At 32.3% G+C, this 14,547-nt stretch overlaps 1 protein-coding gene across 1 annotated transcript in view; it reads left to right on the plus strand.

Annotated features, from left to right (window-relative positions):
* The window catches only part of LOC141338793 (uncharacterized), a 203,415-nt gene that overhangs the window by 100,586 nt on the left and 88,282 nt on the right, over positions 1 to 14,547 (plus strand). The window lies entirely within an intron of this gene.

Genomic DNA, 14,547 nt, shown 5'->3' on the forward strand with positions numbered 1-14,547 from the left:
ATTGCATAAACCCACTTTTTTCTTCTGAGCAGAAACGCTGTTTTCAGAACTTTGAGTTTCTAACATGAAAATACATGCAAAACACTTCTAACACATTAAAAAGTGTCTTTCTGCATTGCAAACATGATTTTATTCATGCACATAACAGATTTTTAATGTTGCATTGAGTTTCAGTAACATTGCATAAACCCACATTTCTTCTGAGCAGAAACACTGTTTTCAAAGCGTTGAGTCTGTATCTTGATAATACATGCAAAACACTTCAAACACATTAAAAAGTGTTTTTCTGCATTGCAAACATGATTTTATTCATGCACATAATAGATTTTTAATGTTGGATTGATTTTCAGTAACATTGCATAAACCCACTTTTTTCTTCTGAGCAGAAACGCTGTTTTCAGAGCTTTGTGTCTCTAACTCGAAAATACATGCAAAACACTTTTAACACATGAGAAAGTGTCTTTCTGCATTGCAAACATGATTTTATTCATGCACATAATAAATTTTTAATGTTGGATTGAGTTTCAGTAACATTGCATAAAAGCACTTTCCTTCTGAGCAGAAACGCTGTTTTCAGAGCTTTGAGTCTCTAATTTGAAATTACATGCAAAACACTTCTAACACATTAAAAAGTGTCTTTCTGCATTGCAAACATCATTTTATTCATGCACATATTAGATTTTTACTGTTGGATTGAGTTTCAGTAACATTGCATAAACTCACTTTTTTCTTCTGAGCAGAAACGCTGTTTTCAGAGCTTTGAGTCTCTAACTTGAAAATGCATGCAAAACACTTCTAACACATTAGAAAGTGTCTTTCTGCATTGCAAACATCATTTTATTCATGCACATAATAGATTTTTAATGTTGGATTGAGTTTCAGTAACTGCATAAAACCACTTTCCTTCTGAGCAGAAACGCTGTTTTCAGAGCTTTAAGTATCTAACTTGAAAATACATGCAAAACGCTTCTAACACATTAGAAAGTGTCTTTCTGCATTGCAAACATGTTTTTATTCATGCATATAATAGATTTTTAATGTTTATTGAGTTTCAGTAACATTGCATAAAACCACTCTCCTTCTGCAGAAACGCTGTTTTCAGAGCTTTGAGTCACTAACTTGAAAATACATGCAAAACACTTCTAACACATTAGAAAGTGTCTTTCTGCATTGCAAACATGATTTTATTCATGCACATAATAGATTTTTAATGTTGGATTGAGTTTCAGTAACATTGCATAAAACCACTTTCCTTCTGAGCAGAAACGCTGTTTTCAGAGCTTTGAGTCTCTAACTTGAAAATGCATGCAAAACACTTCTAACACATTAAAAATTGTCTTTTTGCATTGCAAACATGATTTTATTCATGCACATAATAGATTTTTAATGTTGGATTGAGTTTCAGTAACATTGCATAAACACACCTTTTTCTTCTGAGCAGAAACGCTGTTTTCAGAGCTTTGAGTCTCTAATTTGAAAATACATGCAAAACACTTCTAACACATTAAAAAGTGTCTTTCTGCATTGCAAACATCATTTTATTCATGCACATGATAGATTTTTAATGTTGGATTGAGTTTCAGTAACATTGCATAAACACACTTTTTTCTTCTGAGCAGAAACGCTGTTTTCAAAGCTTTGAGTCTCTAACTTGAAAATGCATGCAAAACACTTCTAACACATTAACAATTGTCTTTCTGCATTGCAAACATGATTTTATTCATGCACATAATAGATTTCTAATGTTAGATTGATTTTCAGTAACATTGCATAAAACCACTTTCCTTCTGAACAGAAACACTGTTTTCAGAGCTTTGAGTCTCTAACTTAAAAATACATGCAAAACACTTCTAACACGTCAAAGAGTGTCTTTCTGCATTGCAAACATGATTTTATTCATGCACATAATAGATTTTTAATGTTGCATTGAATTTCAGTAACATTGCATAAACCCACTTTTTTCTTCTTAGCAGAAACGCTGTTTTCAGAGCTTTGAGTCTCTAACTTGAAAATACATGCAAAACACTTCTAACACATTAGAAAGTATCTTTCTGCATCGCAAACATGATTTTATTCATGCACATAATAGATTTTTAATGTTGCATTGAATTTCAGTAACATTGCATAAACCCACTTTTTCCTTCTGAGCAGAAACGCTGTTTTCAGAGCTTTGAGTCACTAACTTGAAAATACATGCAAAACACTTCTAACACATTAATAAGTGTCTTTCTGCATTGCAAACATCATTTTATTCATGCACATATTAGATTTTTAATGTTGGATTGAGTTTCAGTAACATTGCATAAACTCCCTTTTTGGTAACACTTTCTATGAAGCCTGTATTTATAATATATTATAAGGGTATTCTTAAGGCGTTATAATAAATTTATAATGCATTATAAAAAACCTTATAATATGTTGTATCGTCTTATGAGTATTCATAAGAACAGTTTTATTGTATTATAATGTTTTACTTATTTGTGGTTATAGCTTTTAAGAGTATGATTACCTCCTCCATAGTTATAACGTATTATAAGTCTCATTTCTTGCCATCTTTCTCATGTCACTTTACTTAAAGCATACAAAGACCACTTATAAGTAATTATAATAATATATCCCAAAGATCCCTAAGATCAGGCATCAGATCAGATGAATGTGTAATGACATCAGTTTGATTATTTTGATGATACCCTTTAGACAGCTTTTGATAAGTAACTCTGCAACTCCATGTCAGATAGTGGTAATTATTATTAGTAGTATGCAAAATATATGCTAACACTGTATTTTGATAGTTCCCCAAATGACAAACTGATTACAAGTAACTTTGCAAGTACATGAACCTTCTACCTAGCCTAACCTTAACCTAAGTCTACTACTACTCTAAGGAGTGTTAGTTGACATGCAGTTGAAAAGTTGCTTATAGTCAGTAGAATAAGGGGACCATCAAAATAAAACATAATATAAATGAAAAGAATAAATGTAATATGATATAGTCCATTATGAATTAGATATATTAAATAGCATCTATTGTGAGTTATAAATAATCATAATCTTAAAAGTTATAACCTCAAATACTCAAGTATTATAATGTATTATAATTGTTGTTATGAGTATTAATGAGATAATATAACATATTATAAGTTGTATTATAATGCATTACGCATTCATTATAATGCCTTAGAAATACCCTCATAATGTATTATAAATAGGGGCTTCATAGAAAGTGTGTCACAAGGAGGAGTCAGAGACGTTCAGATCCATTCGCAGCATTTATTTAACAGACGTGGTCAAACAGACAGGGTCAAAATATCGGCAAACAGTAACCTCAAAGACAATCCAGAGAGTAATCCGTAACACAGGCGGGGGGTCGAAATCCAGAAGGGCAGTCCAAAGTGACAAAGAAAACAAATAAGACAAACAAAACAAACCAGGAATAAACTAAGGAAACAACAAGGCCAGGGAGCATGGAAACATGGAAAACGCTTAGAATAACAACCATAGGGAATGATAAGACTTCGCAAGGTGGCTGTGTGTGTCTTTGGCTTAAATGCATGTGGGAAAATGTGAAACAGGTGTGTGCAGCAATCAGTTCAGTGGAAAACGAGGAACAGCTGTGTGCAGTGATTGGTGCAGTGGCTTATGGGGATTGCAGTCCAGAATGTGTAGTGCAAGAGTTCATGATGAGAAGACAGACCAGATACATGACAAAGTGTTACCCACTTTTTTCTTCTGAGCAGAAACGCTGTTTTCAGAGCTTTGAGTCTCTAACTTGAAAATGCATGCAAAACACTTCTAACACATTAAAAATTGTCTTTTTGCATTGCAAACATGATTTTATTCATGCACATAATAGATTTTTAATGTTGGATTGAGTTTCAGTAACATTGCATAAACCCACTTTTTTCTTCTGAGCAGAAACGCTGTTTTCAGAGCTTTGAGTCTCTAACTTGAAAATGCATGCAAAACACTTCTAATACATTAAAAAGTATCTTTCTGCATTGCAAACATGATTTTATTCATGCACATATTAGAATTTTAATGTTGGATTGATTTTCAGTAACATTGCATAAACCCACTTTTTTCTTCTGAGCAGAAACGCTGTTTTCAGAGCTTTGAGTCTCTAACTTGAAAATACATGCAAAACACTTCTAACACATGAGAAAGTGTCTTTCTGCATTGCAAACATGATTTTATTCATGCACATAATAAATTTTTAATGTTGGATTGAGTTTCAGTAACATTGCATAAAACCACTTTCCTTCTGAGCAGAAACGCTGTTTTCAGAGCTTTGAGTCTCTAATTTGAAAATACATGCAAAACACTTCTAACACATTAAAAAGTGTCTTTCTGCATTGCAAACATCATTTTATTCATGCACATATTAGATTTTTAATGTTGGATTGATTTTCAGTAACATTGCATAAACCCACTTTTTTCTTCTGAGCAGAAACGCTGTTTTCAGAACTTTGAGTTTCTAACATGAAAATACATGCAAAACACTTCTAACACATTAAAAAGTGTCTTTCTGCATTGCAAACATGATTTTATTCATGCACATAACAGATTTTTAATGTTGCATTGAGTTTCAGTAACATTGCATAAACCCACATTTCTTCTGAGCAGAAACACTGTTTTCAAAGCGTTGAGTCTCTATCTTGATAATACATGCAAAACACTTCAAACACATTAAAAAGTGTTTTTCTGCATTGCAAACATGATTTTATTCATGCACATAATAGATTTTTAATGTTGGATTGATTTTCAGTAACATTGCATAAACCCACTTTTTTCTTCTGAGCAGAAACGCTGTTTTCAGAGCTTTGTGTCTCTAACTCGAAAATACATGCAAAACACTTTTAACACATGAGAAAGTGTCTTTCTGCATTGCAAACATGATTTTATTCATGCACATAATAAATTTTTAATGTTGGATTGAGTTTCAGTAACATTGCATAAAAGCACTTTCCTTCTGAGCAGAAACGCTGTTTTCAGAGCTTTGAGTCTCTAATTTGAAATTACATGCAAAACACTTCTAACACATTAAAAAGTGTCTTTCTGCATTGCAAACATCATTTTATTCATGCACATATTAGATTTTTACTGTTGGATTGAGTTTCAGTAACATTGCATAAACTCACTTTTTTCTTCTGAGCAGAAACGCTGTTTTCAGAGCTTTGAGTCTCTAACTTGAAAATGCATGCAAAACACTTCTAACACATTAGAAAGTGTCTTTCTGCATTGCAAACATCATTTTATTCATGCACATAATAGATTTTTAATGTTGGATTGAGTTTCAGTAACTGCATGAAACCACTTTCCTTCTGAGCAGAAACGCTGTTTTCAGAGCTTTAAGTATCTAACTTGAAAATACATGCAAAACGCTTCTAACACATTAGAAAGTGTCTTTCTGCATTGCAAACATGTTTTTATTCATGCATATAATAGATTTTTAATGTTGGATTGAGTTTCAGTAACATTGCATAAAACCACTCTCCTTCTGAGCAGAAACGCTGTTTTCAGAGCTTTGAGTCACTAACTTGAAAATACATGCAAAACACTTCTAACACATTAATAAGTGTCTTTCTGCATTGCAAACATCATTTTATTCATGCACATATTAGATTTTTAATGTTGGATTGAGTTTCAGTAACATTGCATAAACTCACTTTTTTCTTCTGAGCAGAAACGCTGTTTTCAGAGCTTTGAGTCTCTAACTTGAAAATGCATGCAAAACACTTCTAACACATTAAAAATTGTCTTTTTGCATTGCAAACATGATTTTATTCATGCACATAATAGATTTTTAATGTTGGATTGAGTTTCAGTAACATTGCATAAACACACTTTTTTCTTCTGAGCAGAAACGCTGTTTTCAGAGCTTTGAGTCTCTAATTTGAAAATATATGCAAAACACTTCTAACACATTAAAAAGTGTCTTTCTGCATTGCAAACATCATTTTATTCATGCACATAATAGATTTTTAATGTTGGATTGAGTTTCAGTAACATTGCATAAACACACTTTTTTCTTCTGAGCAGAAACGCTGTTTTCAAAGCTTTGAGTCTCTAACTTGAAAATGCATGCAAAACACTTCTAACACATTAACAATTGTCTTTCTGCATTGCAAACATGATTTTATTCATGCACATAATAGATTTCTAATGTTAGATTGATTTTCAGTAACATTGCATAAAACCACTTTCCTTCTGAACAGAAAAACTGTTTTCAGAGCTTTGAGTCTCTAACTTAAAAATACATGCAAAACACTTCTAACACGTCAAAGAGTGTCTTTCTGCATTGCAAACATGATTTTATTCATGCACATAATAGATTTTTAATGTTGCATTGAATTTCAGTAACATTGCATAAACCCACTTTTTTCTTCTTAGCAGAAACGCTGTTTTCAGAGCTTTGAGTCACTAACTTGAAAATACATGCAAAACACTTCTAACACATTAATAAGTGTCTTTCTGCATTGCAAACATCATTTTATTCATGCACATATTAGATTTTTAATGTTGGATTGAGTTTCAGTAACATTGCATAAACTCCCTTTTTGGTAACACTTTCTATGAAGCCTGTATTTATAATATATTATAAGGGTATTCTTAAGGCGTTATAATAAATTTATAATGCATTATAAAAAAACTTATAATATGTTGTATCGTCTTATGAGTATTCATAAGAACAGTTTTATTGTATTATAATGTTTTACTTATTTGTGGTTATAGCTTTTAAGAGTATGATTACCTCCTCCATAGTTATAACGTATTATAAGTCTCATTTCTTGCCATCTTTCTCATGTCACTTTACTTAAAGCATACAAAGACCACTTATAAGTAATTATAATAATATATCCCAAAGATCCCTAAGATCAGGCATCAGATCAGATGAATGTGTAATGACATCAGTTTGATTATTTTGATGATACCCTTTAGACAGCTTTTGATAAGTAACTCTGCAACTCCATGTCAGATAGCGGTAATTATTATTAGTAGTATGCAAAATATATGCTAACACTGTATTTTGATAGTTCCCCAAATGACAAACTGATTACAAGTAACTTTGCAAGTACATGAACCTTCTACCTAGCCTAACCTTAACCTAAGTCTACTACTACTCTAAGGAGTGTTAGTTGACATGCAGTTGAAAAGTTGCTTATAGTCAGTAGAATAAGGGGACCATCAAAATAAAACATAATATAAATGAAAAGAATAAATGTAATATGATATAGTCCATTATGAATTAGATATATTAAATAGCATCTATTGTGAGTTATAAATAATCATAATCTTAAAAGTTATAACCTCAAATACTCAAGTATTATAATGTATTATAATTGTTGTTATGAGTATTAATGAGATAATATAACATATTATAAGTTGTATTATAATGCATTACGCATTCATTATAATGCCTTAGAAATACCCTCATAATGTATTATAAATAGGGGCTTCATAGAAAGTGTGTCACAAGGAGGAGTCAGAGACGTTCAGATCCATTCGCAGCATTTATTTAACAGACGTGGTCAAACAGACAGGGTCAAAATATCGGCAAACAGTAACCTCAAAGACAATCCAGAGAGTAATCCGTAACACAGGCGGGGGGTCGAAATCCAGAAGGGCAGTCCAAAGTGACAAAGAAAACAAATAAGACAAACAAAACAAACCAGGAATAAACTAAGGAAACAACAAGGCCAGGGAGCATGGAAACATGGAAAACGCTTTGAATAACAACCATAGGGAATGATGAGACTTCGCAAGGTGGCTGTGTGTGTCTTTGGCTTAAATGCATGTGGGAAAATGTGAAACAGGTGTGTGCAGCAATCAGTTCAGTGGAAAACGAGGAACAGCTGTGTGCAGTGATTGGTGCAGTGGCTTATGGGGATTGCAGTCCAGAATGTGTAGTGCAAGAGTTCATGATGAGAAGACAGACCAGATACATGACAAACTGTTACCCACTTTTTTCTTCTGAGCAGAAACGCTGTTTTCAGAGCTTTGAGTCTCTAACTTGAAAATGCATGCAAAACACTTCTAACACATTAAAAATTGTCTTTTTGCATTGCAAACATGATTTTATTCATGCACATAATAGATTTTTAATGTTGGATTGAGTTTCAGTAACATTGCATAAACCCACTTTTTTCTTCTGAGCAGAAACGCTGTTTTCAGAGCTTTGAGTCTCTAACTTGAAAATGCATGCAAAACACTTCTAACACATTAAAAAGTATCTTTCTGCATTGCAAACATGATTTTATTCATGCACATATTAGAATTTTAATGTTGGATTGATTTTCAGTAACATTGCATAAACCCACTTTTTTCTTCTGAGCAGAAACGCTGTTTTCAGAGCTTTGAGTCTCTAACTTGAAAATACATGCAAAACACTTCTAACACATGAGAAAGTGTCTTTCTGCATTGCAAACATGATTTTATTCATGCACATAATAAATTTTTAATGTTGGATTGAGTTTCAGTAACATTGCATAAAACCACTTTCCTTCTGAGCAGAAACGCTGTTTTCAGAGCTTTCAGTCTGTAATTTGAAAATACATGCAAAACACTTCTAACACATTAAAAAGTGTCTTTCTGCATTGCAAACATCATTTTATTCATGCACATATTAGATTTTTAATGTTGGATTGATTTTCAGTAACATTGCATAAACCCACTTTTTTCTTCTGAGCAGAAACGCTGTTTTCAGAACTTTGAGTTTCTAACATGAAAATACATGCAAAACACTTCTAACACATTAAAAAGTGTCTTTCTGCATTGCAAACATGATTTTATTCATGCACATAACAGATTTTTAATGTTGCATTGAGTTTCAGTAACATTGCATAAACCCACATTTCTTCTGAGCAGAAACACTGTTTTCAAAGCGTTGAGTCTGTATCTTGATAATACATGCAAAACACTTCAAACACATTAAAAAGTGTTTTTCTGCATTGCAAACATGATTTTATTCATGCACATAATAAATTTTTAATGTTGGATTGAGTTTCAGTAACATTGCATAAAAGCACTTTCCTTCTGAGCAGAAACGCTGTTTTCAGAGCTTTGAGTCTCTAATTTGAAATTACATGCAAAACACTTCTAACACATTAAAAAGTGTCTTTCTGCATTGCAAACATCATTTTATTCATGCACATATTAGATTTTTACTGTTGGATTGAGTTTCAGTAACATTGCATAAACTCACTTTTTTCTTCTGAGCAGAAACGCTGTTTTCAGAGCTTTGAGTCTCTAACTTGAAATTACATGCAAAACACTTCTAACACATTAAAAAGTGTCTTTCTGCATTGCAAACATCATTTTATTCATGCACATAATAGATTTTTAATGTTGGATTGAGTTTCAGTAACTGCATAAAACCACTTTCCTTCTGAGCAGAAACGCTGTTTTCAGAGCTTTAAGTATCTAACTTGAAAATACATGCAAAACGCTTCTAACACATTAGAAAGTGTCTTTCTGCATTGCAAACATGTTTTTATTCATGCATATAATAGATTTTTAATGTTGGATTGAGTTTCAGTAACATTGCATAAAACCACTCTCCTTCTGAGCAGAAACGCTGTTTTCAGAGCTTTGAGTCACTAACTTGAAAATACATGCAAAACACTTCTAACACATTAGAAAGTATCTTTCTGCATTGCAAACATGATTTTATTCATGCACATAATAGATTTTTAATGTTGGATTGAGTTTCAGTAACATTGCATAAAACCACTTTCCTTCTGAGCAGAAACGCTGTTTTCAGAGCTTTGAGTCACTAACTTGAAAATACATGCAAAACACTTCTAACACATTAATAAGTGTCTTTCTGTATTGCAAACATCATTTTATTCATGCACATATTAGATTTTTAATGTTGGATTGAGTTTCAGTAACATTGCATAAACTCACTTTTTTCTTCTGAGCAGAAACGCTGTTTTCAGAGCTTTGAGTCTCTAACTTGAAAATGCATGCAAAACACTTCTAACACATTAAAAATTGTCTTTTTGCATTGCAAACATGATTTTATTCATGCACATAATAGATTTTTAATGTTGGATTGAGTTTCAGTAACATTGCATAAACACACTTTTTTCTTCTGAGCAGAAACGCTGTTTTCAGAGCTTTGAGTCTCTAATTTGAAAATACATGCAAAACACTTCTAACACATTAAAAAGTGTCTTTCTGCATTGCAAACATCATTTTATTCATGCACATAATAGATTTTTAATGTTGGATTGAGTTTCAGTAACATTGCATAAACACACTTTTTTCTTCTGAGCAGAAACGCTGTTTTCAAAGCTTTGAGTCTCTAACTTGAAAATGCATGCAAAACACTGCTAACACATTAACAATTGTCTTTCTGCATTGCAAACATGATTTTATTCATGCACATAATAGATTTCTAATGTTAGATTGATTTTCAGTAACATTGCATAAAACCACTTTCCTTCTGAACAGAAACACTGTTTTCAGAGCTTTGAGTCTCTAACTTAAAAATACATGCAAAACACTTCTAACACGTCAAAGAGTGTCTTTCTGCATTGCAAACATGATTTTATTCATGCACATAATAGATTTTTAATGTTGCATTGAATTTCAGTAACATTGCATAAACCCACTTTTTTCTTCTTAGCAGAAACGCTGTTTTCAGAGCTTTGAGTCTCTAACTTGAAAATACATGCAAAACACTTCTAACACATTAGAAAGTATCTTTCTGCATCGCAAACATGATTTTAATCATGCACATAATAGATTTTTAATGTTGCATTGAATTTCAGTAACATTGCATAAACCCACTTTTTTCTTCTTAGCAGAAACGCTGTTTTCAGAGCTTTGAGTCACTAACTTGAAAATACATGCAAAACACTTCTAACACATTAATAAGTGTCTTTCTGCATTGCAAACATCATTTTATTCATGCACATATTAGATTTTTAATGTTGGATTGAGTTTCAGTAACATTGCATAAACTCCCTTTTTGGTAACACTTTCTATGAAGCCTGTATTTATAATATATTATAAGGGTATTCTTAAGGCGTTATAATAAATTTATAATGCATTATAAAAAAACTTATAATATGTTGTATCGTCTTATGAGTATTCATAAGAACAGTTTTATTGTATTATAATGTTTTACTTATTTGTGGTTATAGCTTTTAAGAGTATGATTACCTCCTCCATAGTTATAACGTATTATAAGTCTCATTTCTTGCCATCTTTCTCATGTCACTTTACTTAAAGCATACAAAGACCACTTATAAGTAATTATAATAATATATCCCAAAGATCCCTAAGATCAGGCATCAGATCAGATGAATGTGTAATGACATCAGTTTGATTATTTTGATGATACCCTTTAGACAGCTTTTGATAAGTAACTCTGCAACTCCATGTCAGATAGCGGTAATTATTATTAGTAGTATGCAAAATATATGCTAACACTGTATTTTGATAGTTCCCCAAATGACAAACTGATTACAAGTAACTTTGCAAGTACATGAACCTTCTACCTAGCCTAACCTTAACCTAAGTCTACTACTACTCTAAGGAGTGTTAGTTGACATGCAGTTGAAAAGTTGCTTATAGTCAGTAGAATAAGGGGACCATCAAAATAAAACATAATATAAATGAAAAGAATAAATGTAATATGATATAGTCCATTATGAATTAGATATATTAAATAGCATCTATTGTGAGTTATAAATAATCATAATCTTAAAAGTTATAACCTCAAATACTCAAGTATTATAATGTATTATAATTGTTGTTATGAGTATTAATGAGATAATATAACATATTATAAGTTGTATTATAATGCATTACGCATTCATTATAATGCCTTAGAAATACCCTCATAATGTATTATAAATAGGGGCTTCATAGAAAGTGTGTCACAAGGAGGAGTCAGAGACGTTCAGATCCATTCGCAGCATTTATTTAACAGACGTGGTCAAACAGACAGGGTCAAAATATCGGCAAACAGTAACCTCAAAGACAATCCAGAGAGTAATCCGTAACACAGGCGGGGGGTCGAAATCCAGAAGGGCAGTCCAAAGTGACAAAGAAAACAAATAAGACAAACAAAACAAACCAGGAATAAACTAAGGAAACAACAAGGCCAGGGAGCATGGAAACATGGAAAACGCTTAGAATAACAACCATAGGGAATGATAAGACTTCGCAAGGTGGCTGTGTGTGTCTTTGGCTTAAATGCATGTGGGAAAATGTGAAACAGGTGTGTGCAGCAATCAGTTCAGTGGAAAACGAGGAACAGCTGTGTGCAGTGATTGGTGCAGTGGCTTATGGGGATTGCAGTCCAGAATGTGTAGTGCAAGAGTTCATGATGAGAAGACAGACCAGATACATGACAAAGTGTTACCCACTTTTTTCTTCTGAGCAGAAACGCTGTTTTCAGAGCTTTGAGTCTCTAACTTGAAAATGCATGCAAAACACTTCTAACACATTAAAAATTGTCTTTTTGCATTGCAAACATGATTTTATTCATGCACATAATAGATTTTTAATGTTGGATTGAGTTTCAGTAACATTGCATAAACCCACTTTTTTCTTCTGAGCAGAAACGCTGTTTTCAGAGCTTTGAGTCTCTAACTTGAAAATGCATGCAAAACACTTCTAATACATTAAAAAGTATCTTTCTGCATTGCAAACATGATTTTATTCATGCACATATTAGAATTTTAATGTTGGATTGATTTTCAGTAACATTGCATAAACCCACTTTTTTCTTCTGAGCAGAAACGCTGTTTTCAGAGCTTTGAGTCTCTAACTTGAAAATACATGCAAAACACTTCTAACACATGAGAAAGTGTCTTTCTGCATTGCAAACATGATTTTATTCATGCACATAATAAATTTTTAATGTTGGATTGAGTTTCAGTAACATTGCATAAACCCACTTTCCTTCTGAGCAGAAACGCTGTTTTCAGAGCTTTGAGTCTCTAATTTGAAAATACATGCAAAACACTTCTAACACATTAAAAAGTGTCTTTCTGCATTGCAAACATCATTTTATTCATGCACATATTAGATTTTTAATGTTGGATTGATTTTCAGTAACATTGCATAAACCCACTTTTTTCTTCTGAGCAGAAACGCTGTTTTCAGAACTTTGAGTTTCTAACATGAAAATACATGCAAAACACTTCTAACACATTAAAAAGTGTCTTTCTGCATTGCAAACATGATTTTATTCATGCACATAACAGATTTTTAATGTTGCATTGAGTTTCAGTAACATTGCATAAACCCACATTTCTTCTGAGCAGAAACACTGTTTTCAAAGCGTTGAGTCTCTATCTTGATAATACATGCAAAACACTTCAAACACATTAAAAAGTGTTTTTCTGCATTGCAAACATGATTTTATTCATGCACATAATAGATTTTTAATGTTGGATTGATTTTCAGTAACATTGCATAAACCCACTTTTTTCTTCTGAGCAGAAACGCTGTTTTCAGAGCTTTGTGTCTCTAACTCGAAAATACATGCAAAACACTTTTAACACATGAGAAAGTGTCTTTCTGCATTGCAAACATGATTTTATTCATGCACATAATAAATTTTTAATGTTGGATTGAGTTTCAGTAACATTGCATAAAAGCACTTTCCTTCTGAGCAGAAACGCTGTTTTCAGAGCTTTGAGTCTCTAATTTGAAATTACATGCAAAACACTTCTAACACATTAAAAAGTGTCTTTCTGCATTGCAAACATCATTTTATTCATGCACATATTAGATTTTTACTGTTGGATTGAGTTTCAGTAACATTGCATAAACTCACTTTTTTCTTCTGAGCAGAAACGCTGTTTTCAGAGCTTTGAGTCTCTAACTTGAAAATGCATGCAAAACACTTCTAACACATTAGAAAGTGTCTTTCTGCATTGCAAACATCATTTTATTCATGCACATAATAGATTTTTAATGTTGGATTGAGTTTCAGTAACTGCATAAAACCACTTTCCTTCTGAGCAGAAACGCTGTTTTCAGAGCTTTAAGTATCTAACTTGAAAATACATGCAAAACGCTTCTAACACATTAGAAAGTGTCTTTCTGCATTGCAAACATGTTTTTATTCATGCATATAATAGATTTTTAATGTTGGATTGAGTTTCAGTAACATTGCATAAAACCACTCTCCTTCTGAGCAGAAACGCTGTTTTCAGAGCTTTGAGTCACTAACTTGAAAATACATGCAAAACACTTCTAACACATTAGAAAGTATCTTTCTGCATTGCAAACATGATTTTATTCATGCACATAATAGATTTTTAATGTTGGATTGAGTTTCAGTAACATTGCATAAAACCACTTTCCTTCTGAGCAGAAACGCTGTTTTCAGAGCTTTGAGTCACTAACTTGAAAATACATGCAAAACACTTCTAACACATTAATAAGTGTCTTTCTGCATTGCAAACATCATTTTATTCATGCACATATTAGATTTTTAACCCTTTATAGGGCGAGGCACCATATTTGATCACTTAATCGAACATTTTCAAAAGCGTCTGCCTCCTTTGTATGAGATCGTGT

This window comes from Garra rufa, chromosome 1, assembly GCF_049309525.1.
Source record: "Garra rufa chromosome 1, GarRuf1.0, whole genome shotgun sequence".
Classification (NCBI taxonomy): Eukaryota; Metazoa; Chordata; class Actinopteri; order Cypriniformes; family Cyprinidae; genus Garra; species Garra rufa.